We start from the raw sequence: 17820 nt of genomic DNA on the forward strand, positions 1-17820 counted from the left end.
GAAAGATTTTGATGATTTGAAAATAGGGATCACATATAAGGAACAAGTTTCAATGCCCTATTTCTATTAGAACGAGTCTGACTGGGATGAGGAAAAGGTAAAGCATACCCAGCAAAAGGATAATGGCAGGGGATAGAGTGCATTCAGTCCAGCCGCACAATATTTTTTTTACTAGAAGATTCCTATCAGGAATAGAATGTGAAGGAAGGGTTGCAAACATAATCCTAAAAGGAAAAGAAATCCTTTGAAGGAAGGACATCTGCTTGAAGAAGAAGAAGTCTTACATGTATATATAAATACATCAGATGTTTTACAAAGAACCTGTGCACTTACAGAGAGAATTACAACGAGAACACAATAAAATAGATGAAGTTCATATTTGAGATAGTTCTGACTGATCCTATTGCAGCCAACACAAGACAATAAGATTAAAGAACCTGATCCATAAATTTATATTGCTCTTCAATCAAGTTTTCTTGTATTGCATATTATCGAGTTTGGATATTTAATATTTTCTAGATCTAGTATCGTATAAATTGGTGTAGGAACATATGTTCATGTTAGGAAGACTTAAAAGCAAAAACCTTCAGAGGTTTGTGTTAATGTTTAGGAATTTGACTTAGTTTATAGGTTTGTAAGAGTTGTAATATTAATTCATAACTTGTAGCATGTTCGATAATCTAGTTATTGTTGACGCTTAGAAATTAGAGTTTCTAATTTCTTATGTTAAATAGGATTGTAATCTTTTGTTGAGACTCAAAGTTTAGTGAAGTTGAGTTAAATTTTAAAGAGGAGTAGCTCATGTTTTTTTTTAAAAAAAAAAAAAAATATTTCTAAGTTGGTGTTTACCATAATAATGTATTGTGTAATTACCTTACTCGTTTTACTTAATGTAGTGTCAGAACTCGAGAAAGGAATAAATAAAACAACATGTTCCTTAGACAAATTAGGGGATTAGTATTCTAACATACTACACATGTTATTAGGAAATCTATTAGATGATTTGTACTATTCTGTTTTACAAACTTTTTTTTAGTTACCATTCTATAAAATTCAACACATGATATCCATGCAAAATGGGTCAAAAACCACAAAATAACTCGAGTCTCCACTGAATAACTTTAAATTTTAACCACTAATTCGAATTAAATGACATCTTCAATGAAATCTAGTCTTAAATTTATAAGGTTCAGTCAATGGACGTAAATGGTAAGAATCTTTAAATAAAGAACACATGTATTGAGAAAAAAATAACAATAAATTAGTCAAAATTACTGGTTATTTATGACTATTTTTTTCTTATTCTATTATTTTTATTTTCCTTCCTCGAAAAAGAAGGTTAATTAAGATATCTATTTAATTAGTGTAACTTGATAAATAAAAGACATCAAAATAAAAAGGAAAAGAGAAAAATTCAATATCGAAATTACTTTTCATGATCTCTAATCCCAAGTAAATTTCCGGTGATACTAAAAGTTGTAAGAAAACTAATTTTTTAAATTAATCTAACAAATTTAAACTGGTGCTCCAATAAATAATATTAAATACAAATACGAAAACATGGATCTTGAATATTAAGAATGAAGAATCAAGAACTCTAGTGATCAATTGCGTCATGCTCTATCTTTACATCAAGACTATAAACTGCATAATAGTCTCAAAAATCAGCCCATAAACCCACACACAAGTTGAAAATCTCACGATAAACAGGATGAATCATTTCAGTGTAATATCCTTCAACCATGTCCAATCGATTGAGACATTGTGGTGCAACAGCGAGATCTTCGTACTCAATGCCTGTCCATGAAATTTCAAGTTAGGAATTAAATCATCGGTGTAATTAATCATTTCCTTTGATATTGAATAAGGAATAGCACTGCTATTATTGAATTAGTAATTATACATGGACTTCAAGACTGCTAAATTTTGGTCATAATCATTCTCATCTTCTTCTTTTAACTTATTTTCGGACGATCCTCCTTTCTCAAGGTTGAAAAATATAGGTACGATGGGCTTCAATTCATATAGTTCAGACATGGTTCATTTTCCTTTTCGGTCTGCTGATTTTTTATGTGCTTTCTCTTGCACATATTGATCAAATGCTATGGTGACTCTAATTAGTGAAAATATTGAAACCAATAAAGAAAGCATGCAAGAAAGAATTTTTTACTTGGTTTAACTAGAACTGGAAATGAGGAGATGGTCTTCATTCTCTTGCTAGATTTATAGAATATTTATTACACTAAAATCAGTAAAATTTTAATTGATCAAAATTTCACTTTCAGATTCATCCAAAAATAGTTCACATTTTAAATGAATGTTAGGTATTTTTTTTTCTTGTTTTTAAGTATAACCCATGTGAAAAATTTGCTTTATCTAAAGTGACAAGGTATAAAAAAGACTATGAACGTGATGCATGGTGTGAAATTATGAATTTTCTACGAAGTGAGATATTTTATGTATGTACTTTTTTAAAAAAATTACTTTTATATTATGTGCATATTTTTAGAATTTATTTAATATTATATATTGGGCTGCTTGCACAAGAAAGGCTAATTAATGCACCTAGTTTGTTGAAAACTAAGTTATTTCTTCAAGGGTTAGGATTGATTCTCAATTAGTACTTTCTCTTCTAACCTTTCTTTTATAGTGAACGCATTTTATCTAAATATCTCATATCTTGATATATCTCTACACAAATGGAAAGAAAAGTTTTTAGAAAAATATAATATATTTTTAAAAAATTCTTACCCCCCCCCCTAGAGCTTCTTCCTTTTTGCTTTCATGATGATTCTAATCAAAATCAATAAAGTGAAAGGTGGAGGATACTAACTACCTTAGAAAAATATTTTCAATTGTTATGTTTGTGTAATAAACAGAACTATATATAAGTATATAAATTATATATTAACTTTTATATATATATATATATAGATATATAAAAACATATTTTTTTCAAGGAAAATTATATGGTTATGTATTTGTAAAGAAATTACACCTGATCAGGAGGAGAGGATTGCCCCAATCCATATAAGGAGATCATCGGTCCATTCCCCAATCAATATGAGACTTTTATCCACTCTAACACCCCTTTATGCCTATACGCAAATGGAGCGCGTTCCAGGAGTCCAAATGAGGATGGACTTGACTTTGATACCATGTAAAGAAATGACATCCGGCCTAACCGAACCCCAAAAGAAAGCACATGAGGGGAGGATTGTTCAAGTCCATAGAAGGAGATCATCCATCCATTTCCCAACCAATGTGGGACCTTTACCTACTTTAACCAAAAAAATAAAAGCTGCAAACTTTTTCTGAGTACAAGGAAAGTCGTGATGTAGAAACAATAGATGACACTAAATTAGTGATATCTCACATTGGTAAGACTATTGTGCCTCCACCTAGTTGTGTGGATCTGATGCTACTTCAAAATGTTTATCATATCCTAGGTATGAAGAAAATACTTCTTTCAGTAACTCAGTTGACATTTTTAGGTCATTATGTTCTGTTTGGTCCACAAGATGTAAGAATATACGAGGATCTTGATGTTGAAGAAGAGTCAGTGATGAAGGGGCAAAGGTTAAGTTATGAAGGGGCAAAGGTTAAGTTTTGTCTATGTAATGTCAGCAGAAACCTCTTTATGGACAGGACTAGGAAGAATGATATGGTGGACTTATGGCACATCTAGGCTACTCTAAACTTAGAATCATGAAGAAAAATTCAATGTTGAAAGGTCTTTCCAAACTTTTAGCAAGGATGGATGTAGTATATGCAGGTTGTGAGTATAAAAAAATGCATCATTTGTCATACTAGGATTCAAAATATACAGTCAAAGAACCATTAGAGTTAATTCTGTCAGATCTGTTTCGCCGTGTCAAGCAACTCACTGTTACTGGCATTAAATATGTCATTCATTGATGATTTTTCCAGGTACGTGTGGACTCAATTTTTTAAAGGAGAAGTCTAAAGTATTTTCAAAATTCAAAGAATTAAAAAAGGTTGCTGAATGATAAGTTGGTATGAAAAATCTTTTTCTGCGAACTAAAAATTGTGGGGATTATACTTCAAATAAATTTTTGAATTCCTTGAAAAGTGTACAATACGCCATCAATTCACATGTCAAGATACGCCACAATAAAATGGAGTAGAAGAAAGGAAGAACTGGCACCTAGCATAAATATATTGGAGCACCCTTCACGAAAAAATATTCCGAGATAATTTTGGGTGGAAGCTATGAGGACTGCAGCTTATGTGATCAATAGACTTCCTCAACAACTTTTACATTTTCTTTCACCTTTTGAGAAGATGTGGAACATGAAATCTTCTATTAACTATTTTCATTTTAAAGGATGTGTATGATATGTATTTTGCCTAAATATTTATGTAGCAAGATGATAAAAAGGTTGTTAAGTGTATCTTTATAGGGATGACAGTTAATGAAAAGGGTTGCAATGTTGTGATCCAACACTACGAAGGTGCTACATTTCTTGAAATGTCATATTTGATGAAGCTTTTTCTTTGTTGTCTTCAAATAAGGAATCAGATGTCTTGAAAGGTATGTTGGAGTCTTATCATATCAGTAGAGTCAAGATGTAGATGAAGGTGAAGCTAATGAAGACAATATTGATGAAAATGTAACTCAAAATCCGTGGCAAACTGCTATCTACCAACAACTAGGTGAAAAAGGTGAGCTAATTGGAGCATATTTACCGCCTTCACTTGGAAGGTTAACAAGGTTCATAAAGCATAATTCAAATTTCGTCAATGTTGCCATTGTAGAAGATGAAAATTAAAAGGAACCAAAATTTTTTGAGGAAGCATTCCATAATCCAAATTGGATTAAGTCTATGGAAGAGGAAATTGTTGCGATACAGCTGATTAAAACATAGGAGCTCAGACATTTCAACCATTTCCTTGTCTTGGAGGTTAGTCACAGTTAAGAAGGAATTTCCTTGCATCAGCAAAACTACTCTAAAGATCTATTATGAAGTTTGGGATGTTCCATTGCAGACCAACCTCAACACCGTTGGATCCAAATGTTAAGATGTGTGATCATGAAGGGAATGACTTGGAAGATACAACAATGTATCGACAATTGGTGGATAGTTTGATTTACTTAATTTTAAAAAGAGCCAACATCTTTTACATAGTAGGTGTGATGATGTTACATGCAAAATCCAAAGAGGTCTCATTTGGATGGAATTCGTCAAATCTTAAGATATTTAAAGACTACAAATGATTATGGTTTTTGGTATAATAAAGATGAAGAATGCAGACTAATTAGATATTGTGACTGTGAATATGGAGGATATTCAACTACTGGCTTTGTGTTTAAGCTTGGAGTTGGAGCAATTTCTTGGTGCAACAAAGGGTAGCCAATAGTATAGTTGTCAATAATAGAAGCAGTTTATCGAGCAACAACAGTTGCAGCTCAAGAAAGTACATGGCTTAAGCTATATAGTATTGTTGTCAATAATAGACATTTGTTTTAGTTAGTTTATTAGATCATTAGATTGGGGTTGCATCTATTCTTGTTTAGACTTGTTGAACTTTAGATGTTTTGGTACACTGACTTTCATGTCCTAGGTGTTATTTAACTTCCACATTGTTTAGTTTAGTTCATTAGGACTCTTGTTGAAGATTATGGGAACTTCATTTTCTTTTATTTAAATGCTTTAGTTTTGTTATAGTTGCTTGGTTTGGGTTGTAGTTTTATTCTCCCACCAGAGGCTTAGTGTGGGTGTCACTCACGACTGTCTGGGTCATCAACAAATTGGTATCACAGCCTAGGTTTGTTGATATTGATGTACCAAAACAAGTCTAGTAGAGTCGCAGAACGGTACGGGGACACCTTTACTTTTCTTTGAAAGGCTACATGACTTTATAAAATCTCTATAGTTTATGTTGCTTCCTTTTGTGTTGTAAGTTGATTCCCGTTGGTATCTGTCGATTCGAATTGGTATCTAACCTCCTTCACTCCTCTGTCCACAGATAGTTAACACTAGATACAATGGAGTCAAGCCCTTGATTGTCGTCAATACTCCAGCTAAGGAATCAACGGTGAGAGGTCGTGGTCGAGGCAGTGGTAAAGGAAGATCTAGGGGATGAGGTCGTGGAAGAGTAGAACCTATTGGGGATAGAGATCCTGTTGAGAATGCTCCTATGAATTGTAAACCTCCTGCACATCATGAAGAGATAGAGGAGAATGTTGATGGTGATGATATTCGAGAAGATAGAGAGGTACAGGCTGAGACTACATGTGTTTCTCCCATCGATCCAGTGTTAGATGAGCAAATTATGTCATTCTTGAAAGGATTGATTGTTCGTGGAGTGCTTCCATCTGTTCAAGAAGCTCAAGCTCCCGCCAATCCTCCTATTGTTGTCACTACTTCCAAGCCAAGCAGAAACGTAGGTAATAATGATTTCTTCCATCCTTTGTTGGGTTATGTGATGATTTTTAATGAGAAAGACATGTTGAATATGTTTTTGAAGCTAAAACCTTCGGTATTCTTGGTTACGAGAGTGAGGATGCGTATGAGTTTATCTTGGATTATTATGAGAGGCTTCATAAATTGAGTATTATTCATCAACATGGGGTTGAGTTTGTGCCTTTCCAACTTCAATGTGCGTCCAAGCAGTGATGAAGAGGTTATATGGAGTGCAAATCTTTATTTTTACCTCCGGCCACTTGGAACTTATTTCATGCTCTATTTTTAGAATAATATGTGCCTAGAATTTTAAGGGATTGCCAAGAAGGATGAGTTTATGGTTTTGGAGGAAGGTGGTATGTTTTTGACTGCTTATAAGGCCAAATTCCATACTTTATATAGATATGACAGGCAGTTCATTACTACATAGGAGGGGAGAATTGTTTGTTTATCAGAGGAATAAATTTTGAATTACAAGTATTATATGTTCATATCAATTCTGCAGGGAATAGTTTTTATAAGGTCACGGATTATATAAAGAAAGTGGAAGTAGTGAGGCGAGATGACAAAGATAAGGCATTGGAAAAAGGGACAAGACTTCGGGAAACATTAAAGGTTCTTATCAGGGTTAAGGGAGGCCAACACTTGCATCCAAGACAATCTAGTCTGTTGTGCCCACCTCTACAAGTAACTACTCGGGAACTCCTCTCATAATTTAAGGATAACATAGAGTCGTGCCTTCAATGGGAGGCAAACCATATTTAATTTTAGTTGCTACAATTTGGGAGAAACTGGGCATATAAGGAGGGGTAGCCCCCATACGCGTGTGTTTGATTCCGCGAAACAGTCATCTAGAGCAGTAGTGCCCATGGCGAATGATAAAAATGGTAGAGGACGTCCACAAAATGGGTGATGAGGTAATCAGTGAGGTCATAGAGGTAGAGGAAATGGTAAGCATATAGGGGTAATGCGCAATCAGGCAGAGAAGTAGCTCTTTAAGATGAGAGGGCTTAATGTTATGCTTTTTCGGAAAGAATGAGATAGAGGTGTCTGGTGCAGTGATCATATGTTCTATTCTTGTCTTTGAGTGAATGGCTAATGTGTGTATTGAATCCGGGTTCTACTTATTCTTATGTATCAGTGAGATTCGCCTCATAATTTGATATGATTGGTGATATTCTTGATGATCCTATTCATGTTTTACCCAATTAGAGAGTCAGTCATAGTCACCCTTGTCTATCGTACTTGTCCTATTTGTTTCTAGGTTTTCAGACTTGGGCTGATTTTGTGATTTTGGATATGACTAACTTGGACATAATCTTAAGAATGACTTGGTTGTCCCCTATTACGCTGTGTAAAATTGTAATACTAAGTCTATAACTCTAGAAATTCTGGGAAGGGAAAAGTTAGAGTGGGAGGGGTGTACAAAACTAAGCAAGCTAAGATAATATTATCAATTCGGGCTAGTAAATTCTTAGAGTAGGGTTGTTTGGCTTATTCGGCTCATATTAGGGATGTTGAGATTGAGGCTCCATTTATTGAGTCTATTCCTGTGGTGTCTGAATTTAGTGAAGTGTTTCTTAATGACTAGTCTTGTATGCCTCTGGATAGAGATATAGATTTTTGCATTGGTTTAGATTCTTGTACTCGTCCTATTTACATCCCTCTATATCGCATGGCTCTGGCAGAATTAAGAGAGCTTATGACTCAAATCCAAGAGCTTCCTATTAAAGGATTTATTCGCCCTAGTTCTTCCCCATGGGTGTTCCAGTTTTATTTGTTAAGAAGAAGGATGATAGCATGAGAATGTGTATTGATTACCGATAATTGAATAGGGTCACTATTCGAAACAAGTATCCTTTGCCTCAAATAGATGATCTTTTTGACTAATTGTAAGGTGCAATAGTTTTCTCTAAGATAGATCTAAAATTCGGTTACCATCAATTGAAAAATAGGCCTCATGATGTACCCTAGACGGAGTTTAGAACTCTCTATGGGCATTCTAAGTTTTTTATTATGTCTTTTGGTTTGACCAATGCGCCTGTAACTTTCATGAGTTTAATGAATGCGATGTTCAAAATCCATTTCTTTATTCTTTCATCATAGTCTTTATTGTTGATATCTTTGTTTATTCCAAAAGTGAGGAAGATCATGCCTACCATCTTCGTATTGTTTTGGGTATTCTAGGAAAATAAAAGTTTTATACTAAATTTTCTAAGTGTGAATTTTGGTTGAAATCGGTTGCCTTTTTGGAGCATGCAGTTTCAAAAGAAGGGGTAACGGTAGATCCTCAGAATATTGATGCGGCTAAGAATTAAGTTCCACCTAATTTTCTGACAGAAGTTAGGAGTTTTGTGTGACTCGCTAGCTATTATTGTCGATTTGTCAAGAATTGTGATTTCATTGCCACACACTTGACTAACTTGACCAAAAAGGAGATACCCTTTGAATGGATTGAAAAATGTGAAGAGAACTTCCAAAAGATCAAGACTCTCTTGACCATCGCACCTATCCTATCATTATTGTTGGAAAGTAAGGATTCTATTGTTTATTGTGATTCTTCACATTCTGGTTCGGGTGATATGTTGATTCAGGATAAGAAAATTATATATTATTCATCATGTCAATATAAGGTGCATGAGTGGAATTATACAACGCATGATTTGGAGTTGGCAGCGGTAGTGTTTACTTTTAAGATCTGGCAACATTACCTCTATGGCGTTAAGTTTGAAGTGTCTACCGATCATCATAGTTTGCAACATTTGTTCATTCAAAAGGATCTGAATTTAAGACAACAAAGATGGATAGAGTTACTTAAATATTATGATGTGACCATTCAATATCATCCTGGCAAGGCTAATGTGGTGGAAGACAATTTGAGTCAAAAAGCGGCGAGTATGGGTAGTTTAGCTTGCTTGAGTGTATCCAAGCGACCTTTGAATAAATAAATTCAGACCTTAGAGTCTAAGTTCATGCAGTATGGCATCTCAGAAAGAGGTTGGTTGTTATTTAGTATTGAAGTAAGGGCCAAATTTACAGAGGAGATCAAGGCCAAAAAATTTGAAGATGAAAATTTGGAGGAGCTTAGAAAGAAGATGATTGGTAAGACACAAAATATCATTCTTGATGTGAATGGTGTACTCAATTTTAAAGGGAGAATATGTGTTCCTAGAGTTGATGACTTGATTGAGAAATTGTTGGCAGAGTCTCATGGTTCGCGACATTCTATCCACCCAGGGGTGACCAAGATGTATAGAGATCTGAAACAAATTTATTGGTGGTCGTACATGAAGAAATACATAGTAGAGTTTAGGTTGAAGTGCCAAAATTGGACAAGTAAAATATTAACACCAAAGGCATGCGACATGTTTCAAAGAATGTCAATTCCAGAATAGAAGTGGGAAAGGATAGTCTTGGACTTCATGATTGATCTTCCCAAGACTTTGGTGAAGTTTTATTCTATTTGGGCAGGGTTGATAGATTGACTAAGTCAACCCATTTTATTTCTGTAAGAATAAATTATAATGATGAACAATTTTCTAAAGTTTATGTGAAAGGAATAGTGAGGTTTCATGGGGTGCCTCATTCTATCATCGCAGATCCTGGCACCCAATTCACTTCCATGTTTTAGAGGAAATCAGAAAGGAGTATTAAAGTGCCAAAAGACATGTTGAGGACATGTGTGATTGATTTTGGAGGGTTTTGAGATAAATTCTTACTCTTGTGCGAATTCTCCTATAATAATAGTTATGAATCCAGCGTAAATATGGTATCATTGGAGGCTCTCTGTGAAAATGTTCTTCTTAAGGTATCACCCATGAAAGGGGTGATGAGATTTGGAAACAAGGGAAAACTAAGTCTGTGACACATTAGTCCCTTTGAGGTTCTTGAATGTATAGGACCAGTAGCGTATAGATTGGCTTTACCCCCTAATCTACGGGTGGTCATATCCGATACTTCATGTGTCCATGTTGAATAGGTATCATGGAGATGGGGATTATATAATTAAGTGGGACTCAATTGTATTAGTAAATAGACCTCTAATATGAGGAGGAACGAATTGCAATTTTAGATCATGATATGAGTAAGTTGAGGACCAAGGGTATTAAGTTTGTGATGATTCAGTGGAAGAATCGTTCAGCTGAGGAAGCTAGTTGGAAAATAGGAAGGAACATACGAGATAAGTATCCTTAGTTTTTCGTCTATTCAGGTACTACTTCATTCATTCCTTAGCTTATTTTTTTCTAAGTTTATCACTCAGGGGCGAGTGATGGGTAAATTAGTATCTATTGTAACGATCTAGTTCCGTCTTAATAGAAAATCCAACAAGAAAGATTTTGGTTCGAAAAAATTTTTCGTAGTAACTAGAGATTTCCCAACCTAGTACTTATTTGAAAGAAATCAGAGTCATTAAGGTGTGCGGAAATCTGGTGATAATCGGGTGAATCATTTGTTATTTTTATTGCATGAGTGGTTAGATAACTAGTTAAAGAACCCGTATGACTTTACAAAATTAAATTTGAACGATTAGAACTCCAGAAATCGATCTTAGCGTAAAGGGTATTTTCTGAGCATCATGGATCAAGGGTGTGTTGTGAAATGGGAATTTTGTAATTCTTTAATTAGCTCACTAACTCGTGTAACCCGTCGTGATGGGGAAAATTTCTACGCTAGCGGAGCCTCTACAGTGGGGTGAGGACCGTTGCGGCAGGCTCGATGTGACTTAAGGTCGTTAATAAACCCCTAAACCACCTTATATGCACTTTTTTACTTTGAGATAAGGAACGAACCACAGGTGACTTCTATTCATTTTCATCATTCTTGAGGCTAAAGGTAAGTTTTTCACTCCCGAATCCATTTTCAATTAGTAGAACATAATAAAATGGTTAAATATTGATGGGGTAGAGTTTTGATATAGATTCTATGTTGAAACAACGATATATTGGATACTTGGGATCATAGATATGATCTATGATTCATCGAATTTTTATAGTTTTAGGTAATTAGCAATTTTTTGTTCATTCCCATATTATTATGATTGTGTAGATAAAGAACAAGCGGAACATATCTGAATAGGGAAAATCAAAATTCTTTGAGTTTCAAACTTATTTTAAGGTAGGCGATGGTTGTGATTCTATGATTGTGTGATGTATGTATGTTCTTACTTTATTATGATACTTATATGTATATGAATGTTGCATTATTAATATCACTTGTGGTAAATCAGATAGACAAATGATTATATGTCATGAATCACTTCTTGATTGTATAACTGGAAAGTATACTTGTGTTTGTTATAGTGGTTTTTTGATGGATCAGATTGCCACAAAACTAATTGAGATCGGTTGCCACGTTCTGACATAAAAATGTGATCGGATTGCCACGTTCTGGCATAACTATGGGATCGGATACAATGTTCCGGTATGCTTAAGTTTGGGTTTGGGTTCCATGAGATGACCAACTACTTGACATAATTGTAAATTGAGAAATAAGAAGTTGATTGTTGTTCGTAAGATGTTGATAATGTTGTATATGTATTGTGTGATTACTCGTTTTACTTAATCCAGTGCCAATATTCAAGAAAACACAAGTAAAGTAACATGTTCCTTAGGCAGATTAGGGGGTCAGTGCTCCAACATAATATATATGTAAATTGTTAATTAGTGAATGTATAGAAAATATACTATAATATTTTATTAACTTATAAAATACTTTTTACAAGGAAAACTATTAGATGATGTGTTCTCATTTATTCGTGAACTTCTTTTTAGGTAATCTTTCTATGAACAACAAATGAACTCCATGCAAATTGAGTTGAAAACCACCAAATAACTCAAATCTCCATTGAGTAACTTCAAATTTTAACCACTACTTTAAATTATCATCATCAATGAAATTTAATCTTCAATTTATACAGTTAATTCAAGTGATTTAAATGATAAAAATCTACAAATAAATTGAACATTTATTGAAACAAAGACAAGAGTAAACTAGTAAAAATTACTTCAAATTTATGACTATTTTCTTCAATGATTTTATTGTTTTTATTTTCCTTCCTTGAAAAAGGAGGTTAATTATGATATATATTTGTCTAACTTGATAAATAAAAGACACCAAACTAAAATGGAAATGGTCTGAAATATATGTGAACTTTGACCGAAATTGTTGTAACGATACCAAACATTGGAAATAACCTTTTACCCCCTACACTATTTAATAGTGTATTTTAAATGTATATATGTGCTCACGTAGACATAAAAAATATTGCATAACTATAAATAGTAATGTGTCCACATGGGTACAAATATACCTTTAAAATATACTATTAAATAGTGCATGGGGGTAAAAAGTCCTCCATAAAGATTTGTATCATAACAAAAGATTTAGCCAAAATTGGATTAATTTTCAGACCCTCTTCGCAAACTAAAACGGAAAAGAAAAAATTCCATATCAAAATTACTTTTCATGAACTTTAATTATTAATAAATTTTCAGTTATACTAAAAGTTGCAAGAAAACTAATTTTAACTTAATCTAAGAAACTTAAACTGAAGAAATTATTAGAAATACAACATTAGTCTTGAAAATTAAGAATGAAGAATCAAGGACTCTAGTGATAAACTGCGTCGTGCTCTTTGTTTACATCACGTTTTTCAAATGCATAGTAGCATTGAAAATTAGCCCATAAACCCATACACAAGTTTAAAATCTCGTGATTAAACGGATGGATCATTTCAAGGTAATATCCTCCAAACATTTTCCAAACAATTCTGAAATTGTGATGCAACAGTGATAAAATCTTAGCCGTCAATGTATGTCCATGAAATTTCAAGTTTGGGATTAAATCCTCAATGCCATTAATTATTTCCTTTGATATTGAATATGGAATTGTACTGCCATTAATGAAGTACTAATGATACATGGACTTCAAGATTGTTAAATCTTGGCCATATTCATACTTCTCTTCTTCTTTCAACTCATTTTCGGGCTTTCCTCCTTTATTAAAATCGGAAAATATTGGTCAGATGGGATTCAATTCATATAGTTCAGACATAGGTCGTTTTCCTTTTCGGTCTACTGATTTTTCATGTGCTATCTCCTGCACAAATTGATCAAATGGCATGGTGACTCTTAATTTTGAAAATATCAGATCCGATAAAGAAAGCAAACAAGCAAGAAATTTTTACTTAGTTTAATTACAATTGTGAATGAAGAGATGGTTCATGCTCCTGCTAGATTTATAGAATATTTATTACACAAAAATCAGTATAATATTAATTGATCTAAATTTTACATTCATTACCATCCAAAATAATTCACATTTTAAATGAATATTGTTTCTTTTTTCCTGTTTTAAAAATATAACCCAAGTGAAAGAGTTAGCTTGTCTATAGTGACAACAGATAAAAAAGACTATGAACATGATGCATGCTGTGAATTCATGATCTTTCTACACAAAAATATATTTTATGTATATGTTTTTTGTAAAATTAATTATGTATATATTTTTTTAGAATTTACTTAACATTCTATGTTGGGCTCTATTCTATAAAAAGTCTAATTGGTCCACCTGTTTGTTGAAGACTAGTTATTTCTCCAAGGGTTAGGGATTGATTCTCGATTAACACTTAATCTTTCAGCTTTTTTTTATAGTGAACCTATGTTATCTAAAAATCTCATATCCTCATATATCTCTACGTGAATAGAAAATAATAAATTTTTAGAAATAATAATGCTTATTATAACATGTTTACCCTCCTTTTCGCTTTATTGATGATTCGAATTCATGAGATAAGGCTGCACATGTTATGGTTGTGTAATGAACGGAACAATGAAAAAAGTACGTTAATACTATATTAACTTTTATATATACATAAATATAAAAATATTTTTCACAAGGAAAATTACCAGATGATCTATTTGTAAAGAAATGGTACCTGACCCTAACTCAACTCCAAAAGCTAGATAATGAGGGGAGGATTGTTAAAACCCATATAAGGAGGTCATCAGTCAATTGCTCAACGAATGTGGGATTTTTACCTACTCTAAAACCACCTCCACGCCCAGACCCTACTTGAATGTGGACTGGGAGTCTAAATGAGGATGGACATGAATCTGATACCATGTAAAAAAATGACACGATCAACCTAGCTCAATCTATAAGCTAGCTTATAAGGGAGGATTGACCACGTCCATACAAGGAGACCAGTAGTCCATTTCTCAATCAATGTGGGACCTTTACCTACTCTAATAAAAAGAAACTGTAAAATTTGTCCGAGTAAAAGGAAATTCGTAACTTGGTGGCAACAGATGATACAAAATTACCGATAGCTCACATTGGTAACATTATTATATCTCCAAATAGTTGTGTTGATCTAATTCTGCATCAAAATGTTTATCATGTCCTAGGTATGGAGAAAACTCTTTTTTCAGTAGCACAATTGACATCTTTAGGTTATTATGTTCTATTTAGTCCGCAAGATGTAAGAAGATACAATGATCTTGTGGTTGAAAAAGAGGCGGTTATGAAGGGGAATGTTTAAAGTTGTCTATATAATGTCGGCAGAAACCACATATATGGACAAGACGAGGAAGAATCAGTTGGTGACCTTATGACACATGCAGTTGAGTCACGTTAGCTACTCTAAACTTAGAATTATGATGGGAAAAGTCAATGTTTAAGGTTTCCCTAACTTTCATATAGGATGGATGTAATATGTGCATGTTGTCAGTATGGTAAAATGCACTACTTGTCGTATTAGGATTCGAATTATACAGCCAATGAACCATTAGAGTTATTCACTCAGATGTGTTCGACCCTGTAAAGTGACTCTCTATTGGTGGGATGAAATATATGTTGACATTCATTGATGATTTTTTCAGATATATGTGGACTTATTTTTTGAAGGATAAGTCTGAGGTATTTTTAAAATTCAAAGAATTTAGCAAGGTTGTTGTAGTAGAAATTGGTAAGAATTTTTTTTTGTGAACTGACAATGGTGGGGAATATACCTCACATGAAATTTCTGCATTCCTTGAAAATTATCGAATAATCCATTAGTTAACATGTCTAAATACGCCAAAACACAATGGAGTAGCATAAATAAAGAACAAATACCTACCAAAAATATGTTAAAGTCTGCGTCACGCAAAAAATATTGCTAGACAATTTTGAGGGAGAAGCTATGAACAATGCAACCTTTGTGATCAATAGACTTCCTCAATAAAGGTAACATTTTCTCACCTTTTGATAAGTTGTGGAACATGAAATCCTTTGTTAACTATTTTTGTGTTTATAAATGTGTATGCTATGAAATTGTACCTAATTATTTATGTAGCAGGATTGACAAAAAAGTTGTTAGGTATATCTTTATAGGGTATGACAGTCAACGAATGCGGTGGCGATATTGCTATCAAACAACAGGAAAGTGCTACATTTTTCGAAATGTGATATTTGATGAAGCTTCATCTTGGTGGTCTTTAAATAAGGAACTGATGCCATTTTTGTACTCTTCTCATATCCACTTGAGTCAAGATGGAGATGAAGGTGAAGCTAATGAAGACAGTATTGATGAAGTCGTGAATCAAAATCCGTGAAAAAATGGTACATAACAACAAACAAGTGAAGACGGTAAACTAATTATAGCAGATTCACCACCTTCACTTAGAAGGTCAACAAAGATCAGAAAGCAAAATCCCAAGATTGTAAATGTTGCCGTTGTAGAAGACGAAAATTAAAAGGTAATAGAAACTTTTGAGGAACCATTCCATAATCCAAAGTGATTAAGGCTACGGAGAAGGAAATTGTTGCGCTACAACTAAATCAAACGTAGGAACTCAAACATCTCAATAATTTTCTAGCTTGGAGGTTGATAGTAGTGAAGAAAGAATTTGCTTACGTAAAAGTACTCCAAAGAACTATTGAAGAAGTTTTAGATTTTTAATTACAAACCAACCTCAACACCGATGGATATCCAACTGCATCGTTCTCTTTGTTTACATCAACTGCATCGTTCTCTTTGTTTACATCACGATTGTCAACTGCATAATAGTCTCAAAAATTAGCCCATAAACCTATACACAATTTGAAAATCTCGCGATAATTAGGATGAATCATTTCAAGGTAATATCCTCCAATCATTTATCAATCAATTGATAAATTGTGGTGCAACAGTAAGATCTTAGTAGTCAATGTTTGTCCATGAAGTTTCAAGTTAGGGACTAAATCATCGATGTAATTAATCATTTCCTTTGATATTGAATATGGAATACCACTGCAATACATGGACTTCCACTGCAATACATGGACTTCAAGATTGCTAAATCTTGGTCATAATCATACTCATCTTCTTCTTTCAACTCATTTTCGGACGTTCCTCCTTTCTCAAGATTGAAAAATATAGATACAATGGGTTTCAATTCATATTGTTCAGACATGGGTCGTTTTCCTTTTCGATCGGCTGATTTTTCATGTGCTTTATCCTGCACAAATTGGTCAAATGCCATGGTGACTCTTAATTAGTGAAAATATTGAAGCCAATAAAGAAAGCAAGCAAGAAACTTTGATACTTGGTTTAACTAGAACATGAAATGATCATATGGTCTTCGTTCTCTTGCTAAATTTATATAATATTTATTACACTAAAATCAATAAAGAAAATTAATTGATCTAAATTTACTTTCACTACCATCCAAAAATAGTTCACATTTTAAATGACTGCTAGGTCTATTTTCTTGTATTAAAAGTATAACTCACGTGAAAGAGTTGACTTATCTATAGACACAAGAAATAAAAAGGACTATGAACATGATGCATGGTGTGACTTCATGTTTTTTTTTTGCAAGACTAGATATTTTATGTATATACTTTTTGTAAAATTAATTTATTATTATGTACATATTTTTTAGAATTTATTTAATATTATATACATATTTTTTAGAACTTATTTAATATTATATGTTGGGATTCATGCGCAAGAAAGACTAATTGGTGCACCTAGCTTGTTGAAGAGTAAGTTATTTCTCCAAGGGTTAGGGATTCATTCTCAATTACTACCTTTTCGTTTCACCTTTCTTTTATAGTGCACCCATGTTATATAGAAATCTCACGTCCTCATATATCTCTATGCCAATAGACAAAAACAAATATTCAGAAAAAAATAATATTTTTATAATTTTTTTTACTTTGTTGGGAGTTTCTTCTTTTTTGCTTTCTTGATGTTTCGAATTCACATCAAAGTGAAAGGTGGAGAATTCTTATTACCTTACAAAAACACTTCACAGTTTATGCAGGTGTAATTAACTGAACTATAAAAAAGCACCCTAATATTGTATTAACTTTTATACATAGATAAATATTGGGATAATGCACAAGTACCCCCTCTTGTGGTACT

The sequence above is a fragment of the Solanum pennellii genome, chromosome 5, assembly GCF_001406875.1.
Source record: "Solanum pennellii chromosome 5, SPENNV200".
In the NCBI taxonomy this organism is placed as follows: Eukaryota; Viridiplantae; Streptophyta; class Magnoliopsida; order Solanales; family Solanaceae; genus Solanum; species Solanum pennellii.